At 40.0% G+C, this 16,160-nt stretch overlaps 1 pseudogene; it reads left to right on the forward strand.

The window, feature by feature from the left end:
• The first annotated feature begins 10,503 nt into the window (after positions 1–10,503).
• The window catches only part of LOC128599320 (protein kinase C epsilon type-like), a 12,641-nt pseudogene continuing 6,984 nt past the window's right edge, over positions 10,504–16,160 (forward strand).

Raw genomic sequence — 16,160 nt, forward strand, 5'->3', positions numbered from 1 at the left:
GCGCTGGAGTGACGTCACTGACAACTCATAAATATGCAAAAGTGAGGCCATAAATATACAGGCCTCTCTCTCTCTCTCTCTCTCTCTCTCTCTCTATCTCTCTCTATATATACACACACACACACACACACACACACACATATATATATATATATATATATACACACACACACACACACACACACACATATATATATATACATGCACACACACACACACATACACACACACACATATAAAAGGGTGGGGAGCATGAAAGATGTAGACTATGATTATTGTGACACGAAGAGCTTCATGTTTCCAGTTTATATGGAATTAAATGATAAATAATAAATGATAGTTGTTTAGTTATGTTAATTTTAAAACTAATTTCAGAAAATATTATCGATCATGCTATTAACATTGTTGAAGGTAAACACAATTAAAATACGTATATAACAATAACTAAACCTTTGTAAAAATGTATTTATTTATTTATCTTTGTGGCATTTTATCTTTAGCCTTCGTATTATTTTTTTGGACTACGGGTTGTATAGTTCTGCTGGAGGCTGCGTCCGAAATCGTGTACTGTGACTGTACGTGCTAAATCAGTGTGCGTGTGTAGTACAATCGTGCGAGTACACTGTACAATCCCAGAGATATTGCTGTAGCCTACTTCCGCCATGCTGGTATTGTCAGGTGACCTTCGATGTCATCATAAACGCAAAAATCTTAAAGGGACCACCAGACTGAAGCAACCGGACTAACGGCAAAACGTACATCAGGAAAGGGAACTGAATTAGTGATGTCGTGTGGGCGGGGTTAACAGGCTGAGGTAAAGTCGTTGACGTTAGCTTGGTCGGCTAAGGCATGATGGAGATCACCACAAAAGTTTTCAAACACTGTGAGAACTGTTTTCTTGTTTAAACCTTCAAGAAGTTAACAAATTATTCAGGTATTGTTAAACAAGTCCTGTTTAACCAAGCTTTCATACTTAAAAAGACCCGATGCGCTGTCTTCCAACATTTTTTACACCAGTCCTGTTGCATTATGGGATTTTTGACTCGTGTAGTGTGCATCGGTTGCATACTGCAAAATCTTGCCGGAAGCAGTACGCCATCCGGGTATTTCTCGCTTACTGAGAATTCGGACATACTACCCCTCTGGCGTACTGCTTTTCACCTACTGTGTAGTCGGGTAGGACGCCATTTCGGTCGCAGCCGTTAACTTATTTACAAAAAGTTCTGTCAGTGTTCATGTGAGGAAAGTCCCTGGTATTCAGAGTCGAGTTACGCAGTGGATTTTCTGAGCTCCACATTCAGATTATTAAAATCACCTGCCTGGTAAAATCAGACCTCTGAGATTAGCAGATTATTTCTTGAGTGCAAACGTCTGAGACAGAGTTTTTCAACAGCATCTAGACGACCAATAAAAGACTGAAATGAAGAGATGCGAGTGAGAAGTTTGCGAGTGTTGAAATAAATCTAGCAGGACTCTGGTACATCAGCGCTACATCACTGCATGAATAGTGCTCGCTGGAACATCACATTAATCACTGAACAAAATGTCTTCCACACTCGTCATTCAGCAGCACAGAGAATAGCACCTGATCCAGCGCACGCTCTTATTCTACCCTTTATTTAGTTTATATACATCACGCTCTGATACGAAGTTTCTTTTAATAGACTATAAGGATATTCTTTGGACAGAAAACCCCATTTCTTAGATGTTTATAGGAAGCAGAATTTCATGCCAAAACCTCATAAATTTCCACTTAATTTTCTCAGGTATTTAAAGTTACTAAACTGTCTGTGCATCTGGATAAAAACGTGAATAAAATAGATTGTTAGCTGAAACCTAGCTGTAACCTACTTCTGTCACAATATCCAGAGGAGAGATGGATGCAATTGCAGTAGAGCTTATTTTTATTGAAACAGGCAGGCAGACAAATCCAAATCGAAAGGCAATATCAAGCTCAATTAACCGGCATGGGTCAGGCGAGGCATTATCGGCATAAAAAAACATGCTAATTCTATATCATGCTAATATCTAGCTATTATTCTAATTTTGATTATGTATAAAAATATCATTTTAAACAAATAATGTAATTTTATCCCTGAATTTTAGGGATTATTGCTAGGATTATTTTTTTTTTATGATGTCAATACCTTTTTGTACACCTGAAACCAAATCAAGTTTTAAAACTAGTTAAAAGATAATTGTTTAATTTTATTTAGGTTTTTTTTTAGGGGGTTGGGCAGTGTTTGAGTTTGCAGGTTCTCCCTGTGCTTTGCCGGTTTCCTCCAGGTATTCCAGCTTCCTCCAATAGTCCACAGTAATGCGTTGTAGGCTGATTGGCATTTCCAAACTGTCTGTAGTGTACGAATGAATGTGTGCGTGATTGTACCCTGTGATGGATTGGCACCCCGTCCAGCGTGTCCCTTGCCCTGTGCCCCGAGTCTCCTGGGATAACTGATTACACTATTGTGTTCACCTGTTCTGTGTTTCACCATTTTCAGTTTACTTACACCCCGGTGTTTCTCTCTCTGACTTTACCATGCACAGCTTTTCGTTGTTTCTTGTTTTCGGACTTGTCTGCATTATCCTTTGTGTCTGTGGATTTCATGTACATGTGTTTTGACCTCTGCTATGGACGCTGCACCTTACAGTGAATCATGTTATATTTTCCTAAATAAGATCTACGGTAAATAATGTTTGTGTTTACAGTAAATAGAGTAAGTTTAGTAGCAAATACTTGATTTTTTAAAAGTCATACTGCATACACCATACACACACACACACACACACACACACACACACACACACACTCATACAGAGCTACTTCTTGCATCATGCTATGTAATTGCCTACCATGGGATCTGCCTGTACAGCGTTTAAATCTAACAAACAAATCCTAGAACAGGGAGATGAGAGAGAGAAAGAGCTTTCATTTGATTAGTAAAGTGAAACACTGAAATATTCTTCATTTCCGTAAACACTCGACTCCTCTGAGTGCTGTTCCACAGCTGCTGTAACAGAAAAATAAATCAGTTCCTAATGCAAAGACGTCAAGCAGATGGAAAATAATAACAGTTTTATTATCTTATAGAAATCAGATTAGGGCTACACTTTTAGAAAATGTTGAACATTTAGTGTTCTTTGGTTGTCCTCCAAGTACCAAGGAGTTAAATGTTAAACTCCTGACAGGTTCTAGATGTTCAGAAGAAAATAATGAGCAATAATTTGGAGTTTGTACCACACACACACTGTTAGAGGGAAAAAAAACAGTTTGTTAAGGGTTCAATGGGTAATTAAGTGTTCTCATCTTCCAAGCAAGGTTCTGCTTGGACACACTTTGTTGTAGGGTTCCATGTAGAACCTTTAAGAGTTAAAGGGACAAGTGAAAGGTTCTAATTTTTTAAGAGTGGTTTTTCATGGGTTCTTTGGATCGTCCAGCATTCATACTTCTATGGTTTTACTTGGAACCATTTTTAACAAGAAAATACTCAGGTGCACACTCGTAGAAATCTGGAACCCTTATGGGTACTTTGTTTGTCTTTCTAAACCTTTAAAGGTACTATGTAGAACTTTACAGCAGTATATCACTATCAGAAAAGGGCCTCTGTAGAACACATTTTTGGAGACTATGAACCCTTAATTTATCCAATGAACTCTTAAAGAACCTTTCTTTTCTCAGCGTTTACCAAGTACCAAGAAGCTAAACGTCAAACTCTGGACAGGTTCTAGATGTTAAGAAAAAAATAATGAGTAATAATTTGGAGTTACCAACTTAATACACACACTCTTAAGGTTAATAGTTCTTTAAGGGTTCTTTGGATAAGGGTTCTCAGCTTCCAAGAAAGGTTTCTGATGGGAAAACACTTTGATGTAGGTTCTACTTTTAAGGGTTCCTCCCCAAAGGAACAACCGAAATCTAATCTATCAAGAGAAAGCTAATCGAGTGAGTCAAAGTTAACCTGGCATAGAAAACCCAATGTAACGAGTGAAAGCAGACTTAGCGAGACATCTAACCAAGCGAGTGAAAGCTAATATAAGGACTGAAAACTAACCTAGCATCTGAAAACAAATCTAATGCATGAAAGCTAACCTAGCATCTGAAAGCTAACCTAGCATCTGAAAACTAATCTAATGCATGAAAGCTAACCTAGCATCTGAAATCTAATCTAATGCATGAAAGCTAACCTAGCGTCTGAAATCTATTGTAGCGTATGAAATCTAATCTAGCGTCTGAACCTAGTGAGTGTAGATACCGTGTAGCTTGATAATTGTGTGGTTGCTACATGGAGGTTCAATCCTGATTCTCGTCACAGGCGGAGTCTCAGGCAGAGGGCTGTCTATCAAGCGTGCTCATTAGAATATTAGGCCATGCCCATTCAGGACAGTTAACAATCTGTGTGGTCAGAGATTCAGCTCCTGATATCAGTTTTATATCTATTTTTTGTTTAAATGCACTCAGATTTGATTAAAAACTCATGTTTTGCCTCCGTGCTCTAAAGTTCAGTACAGCTTTGTTTTGTTTTTTGTTTAATTTAATTAGTTTTCCTGCAGAACAGGAATGAAATTAAGGAAGACGCTGAAAAGTTTCCTCACCACATCTGCTGAGACAGATGGGATTCGGGACGAGATCGCATCCAAGACGTTCTAATATAAACGACAGCAACGTGTTTTTCATCTGAGGACCAGCTTCAACAATGCTGTGAAGAATTCCCAGGAGGAGAAAGACAGAAGCAGTGAGCAGAGAGAAAGACAGTAGAAGAGGGAGACGTCAGTGAGACAGAGAGAGAGAGAGAGAGAGAGAGAGAGAGTGTGTGAGAGAGAGAGAGAGAGAGAGAGAGTGTGTGTGTGTGTGTGAGAGGGAGTGAGAGAAAAAATGAGATTGAGAAGAAGTTTGATAGACAGAGATGGAGAAAAAGGAACAAGACAAAATACTGATGGCAATGAGAAAAGATGACAGAAACAGAAAGAAGAGAAAGAGAAAGAAATGTGATGGAGAGAGAAAGAAAGAGAAAATAAAACAGAGAGTAGGATGAGAGAAAGAAGGGGAAACATAGAAAAAGAGAGAAATAGCAAGAAAGCAAGAAACAATGAGAGAGAGAGAGAGAGAGAGAGAGAGAGAGAGAGAGAGAGAAATACATACAGATGGAGAGACAGTAAGGGAGAAAATGAAGAGCAAAAGATGAAAAATAAGTAGAAGAAGCAACAGCATGCAAAAAGAAATAAAAAAATGAGAAAGAAATGAGACATAAAGGAAGAGACGATGAAAAAGAGAAGAAGAAATAGAGAAAGAAATAGAGAGAGATTGCATGTGTGTTCACTCAGTGTTTAGGTCAGTGCCTCTAAATCACAATGACGCATTATGAACAGGATATTCAGCCTTTATGAACATGTCATAATCCTCTAAAGAGACTGAAAGAGAACACAGACCTGATCTACACCTCACGGGTTCAAAAGATTGAAGAAGGAAATTCACACTGATCCGTAAACGAGTTGCTGTATGTAGTTCCAAAAATAAGGTTCCTGCATTATTCTAATGGTTTCCCTCACAATGTTCCTACAACGTTGTACAGATGATGCTCTGAAACACTCATCCAGAAAACCTGACAGAACGTACTGCAAAGCCAAAACCACGGGGTTCAGAAAACGTTCTGCTAACGTTACCTTACTTAGCTGGGCAGATATTAATACTGGTGGACTTTTCAAAACCTAACACTCGCTGTACAGCTAACACACCAGACATTCGTTAGATTTTCCCGTTTATTTATTTGTAAAGTTTTCAGTATAATGGCTTGCAAGCTAGCATGCTAATAACCTGCTAACTTTAACACATAGCTAGCCGGGCCTGGCGAAAGGGGGGGCGAGGGGATGGGGGCAAAGCCTGGTGAGAGAAGGTAAACAATTCATTAATTGTTTAAATAAATACGCATAAAACTTGGTGGTGATTTCAATAAAAATATTTCTAAATGTTGGTTTACACATTCATTTGAAGTTTGATCGATTTTTAATCATAGCATAGCCAATAAAAAGAGATCAGGCAAAAACCTGACAGGAAATGTGTGATAGGCGGAGATTCGTATTTGCTGTGCGTCACGTAAACGCACAGAGAGACGGCTGCAAATACAGTAAAAGGCTTTATTAAAGGGCAGGCAGACGGATCCAGAACGCGACGCAAAAACATGGTCGATGGTAAATGGTCCGTACTTATATAGCGCTTTTTTTTTTAAACCTTAGCGGTTCTACAAAGCGCTTTAAACTGGTTCTCATTCACCCATTCACACACGCTCACACACAGTCCAACGGTAGCAGAGCCATGCAAGGCGCTAGCTTGCCATCAGGAAGTCGTGGAGTCATGTAGAATCACGCGGGCCAGGAATCGAACCACCAACCCTACGATTAGTGGCCAACCCAGTGGCTCTAAAAAGCAAGCAAAATCGGAGTCGCAAAACGCGATGACACAAACAGGATCACAAAGCAAGAAACAAGAAGACAGAACAAAAGGCTCGGTACAGCTCAGGTGGCAAACACTGAAACAATACTTCGTGACTAAAGACTGAAACACGAGGGTATAAATAGCCAAACTAACCAAGGGGGAAACAGAAACAGCTGAGAACAACAATGACACGTTATGGAAACAACCAAAAATAAAACAAAGAGGAGACAAGACAGAAACAAAACAAAGAACACGTGTCAAGAAAAACAATCTCAGGATAACCCGGAAGCGCGTCGTTGTGCTCCGGGCTGCGTGAGTGCGCTGAAATACCTGACACCGAGTAGCCTCTCAGTGAACGTCCTGCAACTGCGTGATTCGTCACTGATTGCTAGCTAGAATGCTCAATTCATATGACCATAATGGAATATTAAAAAATGGATATGACAGGTTGGTCTAGTAGTGGGTTGCCAGATGCGATCGTGTAACTGCAACCACTCAACAGAAACTCGCCGAGCCTCACTCTCTGCTCTCGTCGTTTGGCTCGAGCACGTCTGGTCCCCCAAGAACGCCTCTTGACCTTGGTGAGAGTGATGTTTTCCTCTTCGCTGTTGCAAAAACCAGTCATTTGTTGTGTTGTGGTATACCTCAAGTCAACGTTTGGAATATTCTCTGGAAACAAGTGCTGCATTTTGTTTTCCGTGCCGAAAATACTTGCCCTCACTGTCAGACTCAGCTTTCACTGTCAGGAGGTTCAGAGACTGGAAGCATGCGGTGGGGGCGGGGAAAGGCTTTAACCGTAGGTGTAACTGGAATTCGATCGGTTTTAGACCATGCAGTTTATGTTTATGTTTATAATGTGCTCTCATGTTAATCGTGATTTAAAATATGTGCGTATGGCGGGTACAATGCTGATGTTGGTCTGATACCACGCTGTATGTTTTGTTGCTTTTTACTACGCCGTTGTGTCACATCTCAAGAGTGCGAAACTAAAATAAATGTTATATTATATGGACGGATTGTGCAATAATGACGTAATAACAGGAATCATTGTGTTGTATTGGCCAGATTAAATCATACCCACGCTGTGCCCCTGGGCAGGAGGGATAGCCCTGACCAGCCCCAACAAATGTAAAAATAAATGGATAAAAAAATGCAATTTGTTATTCCTTATTGAATTAAAGCATTTTAATTGATATGAAACGCACTCCAGACCGTGCTGGTATTCCAAAAAAATAATACACTCCGCCTGGCCTGCTTTATTTACCCTTAATGTATGAAGTCAGTGTTCTATCTGACACTGTGATAAAGGGAGATTTATTACATTGATCATGATAAATAAATGTGTGTGTGTTTGTGTGTGTGTGTGTATGTTTGTGTATGTGTTTGTGTGTGTGTGTGTATGTTTGTGTGTGTGTTTGTGTGTGTGTGTCATCAGTCATTTACACACCAGTTACTAATGTTTCCCCCACTGAGCCACTTCACACACACAATGTGTGACTGGAAACGGATGCTCCATCCCAATACACTAACACACACACACACACACACACACACACACACACACCGAAATCCTCTCACACACTCGATCAACTAAATGAGCAGTCGAGTCCCAGCACTGCGGATTCTGCTGCACAGATGGCCGAGCTGAAAGCAGCATTGAACACACAAATCTAAAACACACACACACGCACACACGCACACACATACACACACACACATACACACATACACACCACCAGGGTGACAGCTCAAGAGGAAAAACCCATTCAATCCATCTGAATGAGGAAAGAATGTGCCGAACTCAGAGGCAGAGATCCTCTCTGTCCCAGCTGCAGCTCGGCTTTTATTTACAGTCTTGCACTTTATATTCCTCTTTTTTGGACTGGAATTTAAATATAATGTAATATATATACACACATGTAATATACAGTGTACATACTTGTCTGTATTTACATATTTCCTTTATAAATTAAGCATGGGTTTCTGAAAGACCGTATGAAATAAACGTAGGAAGGGAGAGAAAAAATCCATCCATCCATCCATCCACCCACCCACAGACGTGAAACAAGTCTTCTCACAACATCTTCCTCTGTTTCTCTCTCTTTTCCCCCTGTTCTATCTTTCCATCTGTCTTTCCAAGAAATGTTCAGGAACACAATGAGAGCAACAGTTCAACAAGCAATTCTGGAGCAGTATGTTTCTGATGGAAATCTAATCCTATCCAATCCTACTGGGAATGGGAGTGGTGTGTGTGTGTGTGTGTGTGTGTGTGTGTGTGTGTGTGTGTGTGTGTGAATAAGTAGTTGTGCAACAGTGTATCAAGGATTCCAATTCGTAAAAAAGTAGAGAAATGCACACTCGACTCTTTTGCTAAGAGAAAAAGCTAAACAAAACAAAACAAAAAACTCAGAGCAGAATGGCGGCTGCTTCCTGTTACATCATCATAATTATTTACAAACAGAGTTTCTCTTCGTGTAGAAAATAATTCACTTGCGAGGAGCTGAAAGTGATTCAATAAAGACGATCACAGTATCGGTTCTTCACTGGAAGAACTCCGGTGTGTATTCTTTCCCTTTTTTATTCTGCGTAGCTGCTACATGGATGAGAAATGTTAAGAAAGAAAGATAAACATGATCGCCGCAGCGGAAGTGTATGACTCGAATAAATCATCGTTATTTTATGAAGCACTTTTCTTGTGAGTCCATACAGTGTCATTTCTCGTGAAGCACATTAAAGTGTTCAGTAAATTACATGTAAATAACTGTGAATGACTACAAATCTGTTTACCACAGTACACCTGAGTTAAACAGGTATGTTTTAAGTCAGGATTTTAAAACAGTTACTGAGAGACAGTGCCTGGCATAAATATTCACCCCCTATGAATTTGTCCACATTTCGTAACCAAGCTCTGATTTCTAGAACTTTGCCCCAGACTTGTTTTGATCACTCCTTGGTCTTCTGTTCATCTTGATATGTTCTCTAAAAAGCTAGAGGTTCCTCCAGGAACCAGCATTTATGTTCAGACCATGTGACACTTCAACTGCACACAGGTCGACTCTGTTCAACTAAATATCTGAGCTATATCTGATAGCAGCTGGTTGCTCCAGAACCAATTTGGGGGTTTCACAATAACAGGGGGTGGGGGTGGGGGTGAATACTTTTGAAGATACATTTCTACGTTTCTTAATGTGGAGCACATGCATCTAATATTCAGAGTTTCATCTGATCTACAGTGTGGTTCAGTGCATCTCCTATGGGTTTTAATAGAGAAAAGAAAAGCGTAGATAGATAGATAGACAAACAGACAGACAGACAGATAGACAGACAGACAGACAGACAGACAGACAGGTAGATAGATAGATAGATACTGTAGACAGACAGATAGATAGATAGATAGATAGATAGATAGATAGATAGAAAGATAGACAGACAGACATGTCGATAGATAGATAGATAGATAGGTAATTTTGTGTCATAACATACATTCCCAGTGAAGTTCAGTTCAGTTCACTAAAAAATCTGAAAAAGTTTAGGGGGGGGTGGGGGGGTATTACTTATGCACAGCACTGTGTAGAGTGTTCCTGGTGCTCTCTGAAACACCATTACAGAGTTTAAGGGCGAGGTAGTAAAATATCTTCTGCTAGCTGAGCTGTGATGCTGCCTCAGCTGAGTGAAGTGCTCATGATGGGTTCTAGAGCTTCAGAAGATCAGCAAGAGTTTGGAACACCATGTACACGGAGACTGTAGTTTATCTGGAAAATAATAGCTAATGTACTTCCAATTAAACTCCAGTAATGAGCTCTGATGACGGGGACATGTGTGATGTGCAGTGTAACAGAATACTGCAGTCCGACGTGAGTACATATCGTTCAGTGGTCTGTGTCTGTGTGTGTGTGTGTGTGTGTGTGTGTGTGTGTGTGTGTGTGTGATGTTCAGCTGGAGGTGACGGAGGGGGAACTGGCTCTGGGGGTGTTGTTGATCAGAGACACGGCTGTGGGGCAGGAGGTGCTCTGGTGGTGTGTGGTGTTGGCTCTGATTGAGCCGTGTCTCTCTCCTGAGGGGTCTGTGTGGAACAGATGGGTTCTGGGCCTGTGAGGGATCAGTGTAGATCCTTTTCAGATCAGTTCCTCACCCTGCTGTCGGTCGGCTCTTTGATCGAGAGCTCACTCAGACTCCCTGCTGTACAGATGCTTAATACTCTCTCCCTCCTCACAGCAGGGATGAAACACACCGTCACGGAGGAGGAGGAGGAGGAGGAGGTGGTAACGAGATGTTTTCTCTGTCAGACAGACGGATGGACATTTAGCTAGGTATCGGCTTCCAGGAAGAGAGAGGAGGCAAAGACATGTATCTCATAATCAGGCTTTCATCTGATCTAAAGTGTGATTCACTGTCTCCTTCCTACTGATAGATAGACAGATAGACAAACAGACAGATAGACAGACAGACAGATAGATAGATAGATAGATGGTCGATGTTCTACAACATTAAATGTAACTAGAATAGGATAAAAGTGTGATGTCATTGCTTAATAAATAAAAAACTGTAATTGATGGTAAGTTGTTGAGGTGTAAGAGGAATAAACCCCATGGGGATGTGATGTTAGAGGAACATAATCAACTTCAGGGTGGTAACAGTAACTCTCCTTTGCGTGGTTGATTAATTTCCTATAACAGCACTCCCCCAGGTGACTTATTCCTTCTCTGTAGTCCTGAGAGAATGTAAACCTGTGTAATCAGTGATAGCTCAGTGGTAGTGTGACACACATGAATAGATGGTTCGGCTGTGTTTGAACAGCAGTATACACACTCGGCTTTGTGAACGCACCGAGAGGGAAAAGTCAATTGGAAGAAAATCGCACAGCTGTTCTGTTGTTTCGTCTGAGCTCTAATAGAGGTGATTATTTCCTCACTTCGCTTTGGGAAATGTCTCTGTTTCCTTCAGCACCTGCGGCACAAACGTCCTGATGAGAAACATTTACACCAGACGCCTCATTTTCAGCTGAGTGCCAGAGAATAAAAAACACACCGCATCAACACGGTATACAAATGCAGTTTCTGTTGAAGACACACACACACACACACACACACACAGTCTGTACTTTCAAACTTTTTCTTCTTCTTTGCTCCTCCACATAAATCATTTTCCACATAATGTATCTAAATGAACCATGGAACATCTCTATCATTAATTATACACACAGACAGATAGATAGATGAATAGAAAGAAAAATGTAGTCCTTCAGTTGTTGCACCAACGCTCCAAGGCTAATGTGGCTAACACAGAATGGAAGCGTATAGCCACTAGATTAGCATTCTGGACTTGTTCAGTGTCTCAAACAGACTTGCTAACACTGTTATCTATAAACATGGACAAAATGACAAAAACAACCAAAAAACAAACGAAGAATCGCTTTCTTCCCCCAAACCCGCAGCACACAGTTAGATCAATTGTGTTTGATCTCTCAATTAAGATTATTGGCACAAAACGGCCGGCTGTGGTTCAGGTGGTAGATCAGGTTGTCCACTAACCGTAGGGCCACATGACTCCACATGACTCAACATGATTCCACATGACTCCACATCCCGAAGTGTCCTTGGGCAAGACACTGAACCCCGAGTTGCTCCCGATGGCAAGTTAGCACCTTGCATGCAGCTCTGCTACCACTGGTGTGTGAGTGAATGGGTGAGTGTGGGAATGAGAACCAGTGTAAAGCGCTTTGTAGAACTGCTAAGGTTAAAAAAGTGCTAAATAAGCGCCGACCATTTATCATTTACCAGAATATTTCTGACATTTTAGCGTTAATACAATGTTACACTCTATTCTGTCATTAGTGAAATCCATATAAAGCTCTTAGCCACTTCGTTATCTTCCAAACGCGCACGCAGATTAGAAATAAAGTAGAAATATACAGTAAGAGATGGATCATTTGAGGCACCATTTTATTGTAAAACATGCTTTTGAGAGATGAACCTGGATAATCGCTTCTATGAGTCTCAATCGTGGATGAATTACTTCCTGTTCATATCAAAGCATGTTTCTGATTGGCTGGCGAGGGTGAACATGCCACTCTCTGTGACAAAGTTCTGATGTTACTCACTTTTACTTAAGCGTCTGTGGTGCAACATTGTTAGATTTAAACTCCTCTCAATGCACAGCTTCGGAGCGAACACACACCCCGATTTAAGATTTAGTTTACGTTCAACTGGCTGCGGCGTCAGATTTAGGTAGGGGGCGTGGCCTGAAGAGTCGTTTCCTTTTATTGAACGAAAGGAAACACTGATTTAAAAGTTGTCATATAACCATTTAGAAAGATCAAGAGGAGAAAAAACTACCAGGATGAATGAAAATGAGTAGTAATGAATAAGAAGCAAGAAGCATCGGGGAGTTTATGATCTCCATGGACGATCGTTAAGGGGTGGGGTTTGTTTGCACGTTGGTCCGTTATCCTGTCACCTTGTTCACAGCTTGTTATAAATAAACAGAAAATATAAAAGAAAAAGGAAACAGAAGTGCAGGTCTGTTTTTTAATTTAGCCGCGCTTGTGGTGTTTTTTTCCTCCTTGCCGTAAGCAGATAAGGCCACTAGACCTAAGCTGTTGAATTATGTATTCTCAGATGTTTGGCTCTCTTCTTCGATTTTTTGTTCTGTGTGAAAACAACGGGCGCCGTAGTGTCATTTGCATGATGCGTATTGTGTGTGTTGTTTCTCATTTCAGCTGCCAGAACACGAATAACAAATTAGAATATAATCTCGCGCACGTCCTCGCGACTGCATTTTTAATAAAGTGTCTCGTTGTCGTCGTCTTCGTTATGAACGAACAGAGAGAAGTGTTTTTATTTCATCGCTCATCAAAACATAAAGAAATTCCATTTGAAAAAAAACTCAATTTCATCCCTGACATACATACAAAACACTGTATTCCATTTCTGTATTTATTTATTTATTTATTTATTTTAATAAATGCGGTAGACTACAGATTATTCAGCTGTACTTCATCTTTTATATGAGGATTTCTTGTGAACCACAAAAAAAAAATCTCCGTTATTAAAGAATATGTTAGTGATGATACGGTTTCCTTCCTGAATAATGAATGACGTTAGAGTAAATTTAGTCATTTGGCAGTGTTTACGATAAGATTAAATTCCATTCAACCTCTCACAACATCCAAACTTCTCCAACTGCTTCAAGTTGTGATGTAAATCAATCGATGCTAACTCTAATTACAGAGTCATTTTAGTTGTTCTGAGTGTGAGGTTTTTAGAATTAATTTAGCAACACATCTGAGGTAAACGTTGACGTTACGGATGGTTCAGTGTCGTTTCCGATGTCTGTGTTTCTAAGAGATGCATGCTAGCTAGATAAATCATAATTTTAGCCGAGCTGTGTCTTTTTTATTAGTAATTTAGCAACGCCTCTGAGGTAAATGTTGATGCTCTGGATGTTTCCGTCTCATTTCCACTCTCACTGTGTCTGTAGAAATGACTTAACAGCATGTGCTAGCTACATATATTGTTAGCCTCAGTTGTTAACTTGCTTTGCTCAGTGTCCCATACTGCCTAGCAACAGTGTGGTCCTAAAGTACCTCACGTAAACATGAAGAGCTTTATATGAATATTTATTTAATCGTTTTATTAGTGAATAAGTTTGAACTTTCTAGAACAGTTCTTGCATCGTATTCTCAGTATGGAAGAACGCATATAAATTTGATTAGCGATCAATGCTACGTGTAATAACAGTGCAATTTTAGTTCTTCTGAGCCTTTTATTAGTAATTTACCAACACATCTGAGGTAAATGTTGACGTTCTGCATTACTTCCACTCTCGCTGTATCTGTATAAAACACTTAACAGCTAGATATATCGTTATCTTCAGCTTGCTTATGCTCAGCGTCTCAGTGTCCTAGCTGAAACTCACACTGTGTTCTCACTATGGTGGTGCACATGTTAATTGTGCTAGTTGTCTTAGCGTCGATGCTAAGAGTAATTTTACTGGTTCTGAGTCTTTTTTTAGTAATTTACCAACACATCTGAGGTAAATGTTGACGTTCCGGATGGTCCTGTCTGGTGTTCACTCTCACTGTGTTTTTACACTGTGTATAAAAGATGTAGCAGCTACGTGCTAGCTAAATAAATGAGGTAACATGAAAAATTCTGGACGAAATACAAACGCCGCCTTAGTACAGCTTTACAGGGCATCGTTATGGCAACCAAAGAAATGAGAGATCTTTCTCTTTCTATCCATCTCTCTTTTATTCATTCTCTTACTCTGTCTTGTTATTTTTCTCTTTCTCCCACTCTGTCTCTTCCCATGTCACTGTCCAACCTTCCTATTCTGTCTATTTTATTTCTCTCCCTCATTCTCTCTTTTTTCTCTCTTTCTCTTTGGTCACTCACATTCTCTCCTTCCATATTGCTATCCTCTCTCTTTCTCTTTGCCTTTTATTATTTTCTGTTCTTTTTTTAAGTCCCTAATTCCTCGTCTCCCTCATCCTCTCTTTCTCATTTTCTCATTCTCTATTTTTTATTTATTTCTCTTCTGTTCGTTCTACCAGTCTTTTCATTTCAGTTTCTCGCTTCCTGAATTCTCTCTCTAGCTCTGACATTTTCTTTCTAGTTTCTCTCTCTCCCTCATTATTTGCATATGCACCTCCCTTTATGTCTCTTTCTTCCTTCCTCTTACTCATTTTCTTTTTTCTCCTCACCTTATTCTATAGATCTCTCTTTCTCTCTTGCTCTCTCTATCTCTTTCATTTTCTCTCGTTCTCTTTGCTGCCTGCTTTTGTTCTTCTTCTTCATCTCTCTTTCATCCTCTTTCCTATCTCTCTCTCATCCTTTCCCTCTCTCTCTTTTCTATTGCTCAATTTCTCTAAGTCTCTCTCATCCACTATCTATTTCTCTTTCTCTCTTCCTTGCTCATTCTCTCTTTCATTCTTTTTCCTATCTTTTTCCCAGAGTATTTCGCATCACTTCTCACTTCTCATTCTCTCTCCTATTTCCTCTTTTTCTCTCTTTTTCTCCCTCACTCCAACAGTCATTCTCTCTCTCCATCCATCATTCCCGGTCCTTTTTTAGTTTCTCTTTTCCTCTCTGTCTCACCCTTTCATTTTCATCTCTCTCTCTCTCTCTCTCTCTCTCTCTCTCTCTCTCTCTCAGTATTAGCCGTCTTTAATCTTGCAGTGAGCCTCTCGGCCTGATTAACTCCTCATGTCAACACTGCTGTTATGAGCTGATAATCTGATTACCCACAATGCACTGGGATAGTGTATGAAATGCCAACACTTCATGGAAATGGATTAAAGTGGCTGTTGCATGAAAAAGGCAATAAATGGTGATAAATGAAAAAGTGAGGAAGCAGAATGATATATTACCCCAAAGATATGCTGTAGTTTAAACTCGGACAGCAGTGAAGTTTATATTAAATGCATGAGCAATAAAAAAGAGCTGCTGATGTCCAACAGTCATATAAAACACATCACACTCACACCACAGACTAACACACAGTGATAACACAGTGATAGGACAGTGATAAGATAGTGATAGGACAGAGATAGGACAGTGATAGGACAGTGATAACACAGTGATTGGACAGTTATAAGACAGTGAAAACACAGTGATTGGACAGTGAAAACACAGTGAAAACACAGTGATTGTACAGTTATAACACAGTGATAACACAGTGATAACACAGTGATTGGAGAGTGATAACAGCGATAGGACAGTGAAAACACAGT

This window comes from Ictalurus furcatus, chromosome 22, assembly GCF_023375685.1.
Source record: "Ictalurus furcatus strain D&B chromosome 22, Billie_1.0, whole genome shotgun sequence".
Taxonomy (NCBI): domain Eukaryota; kingdom Metazoa; phylum Chordata; class Actinopteri; order Siluriformes; family Ictaluridae; genus Ictalurus; species Ictalurus furcatus.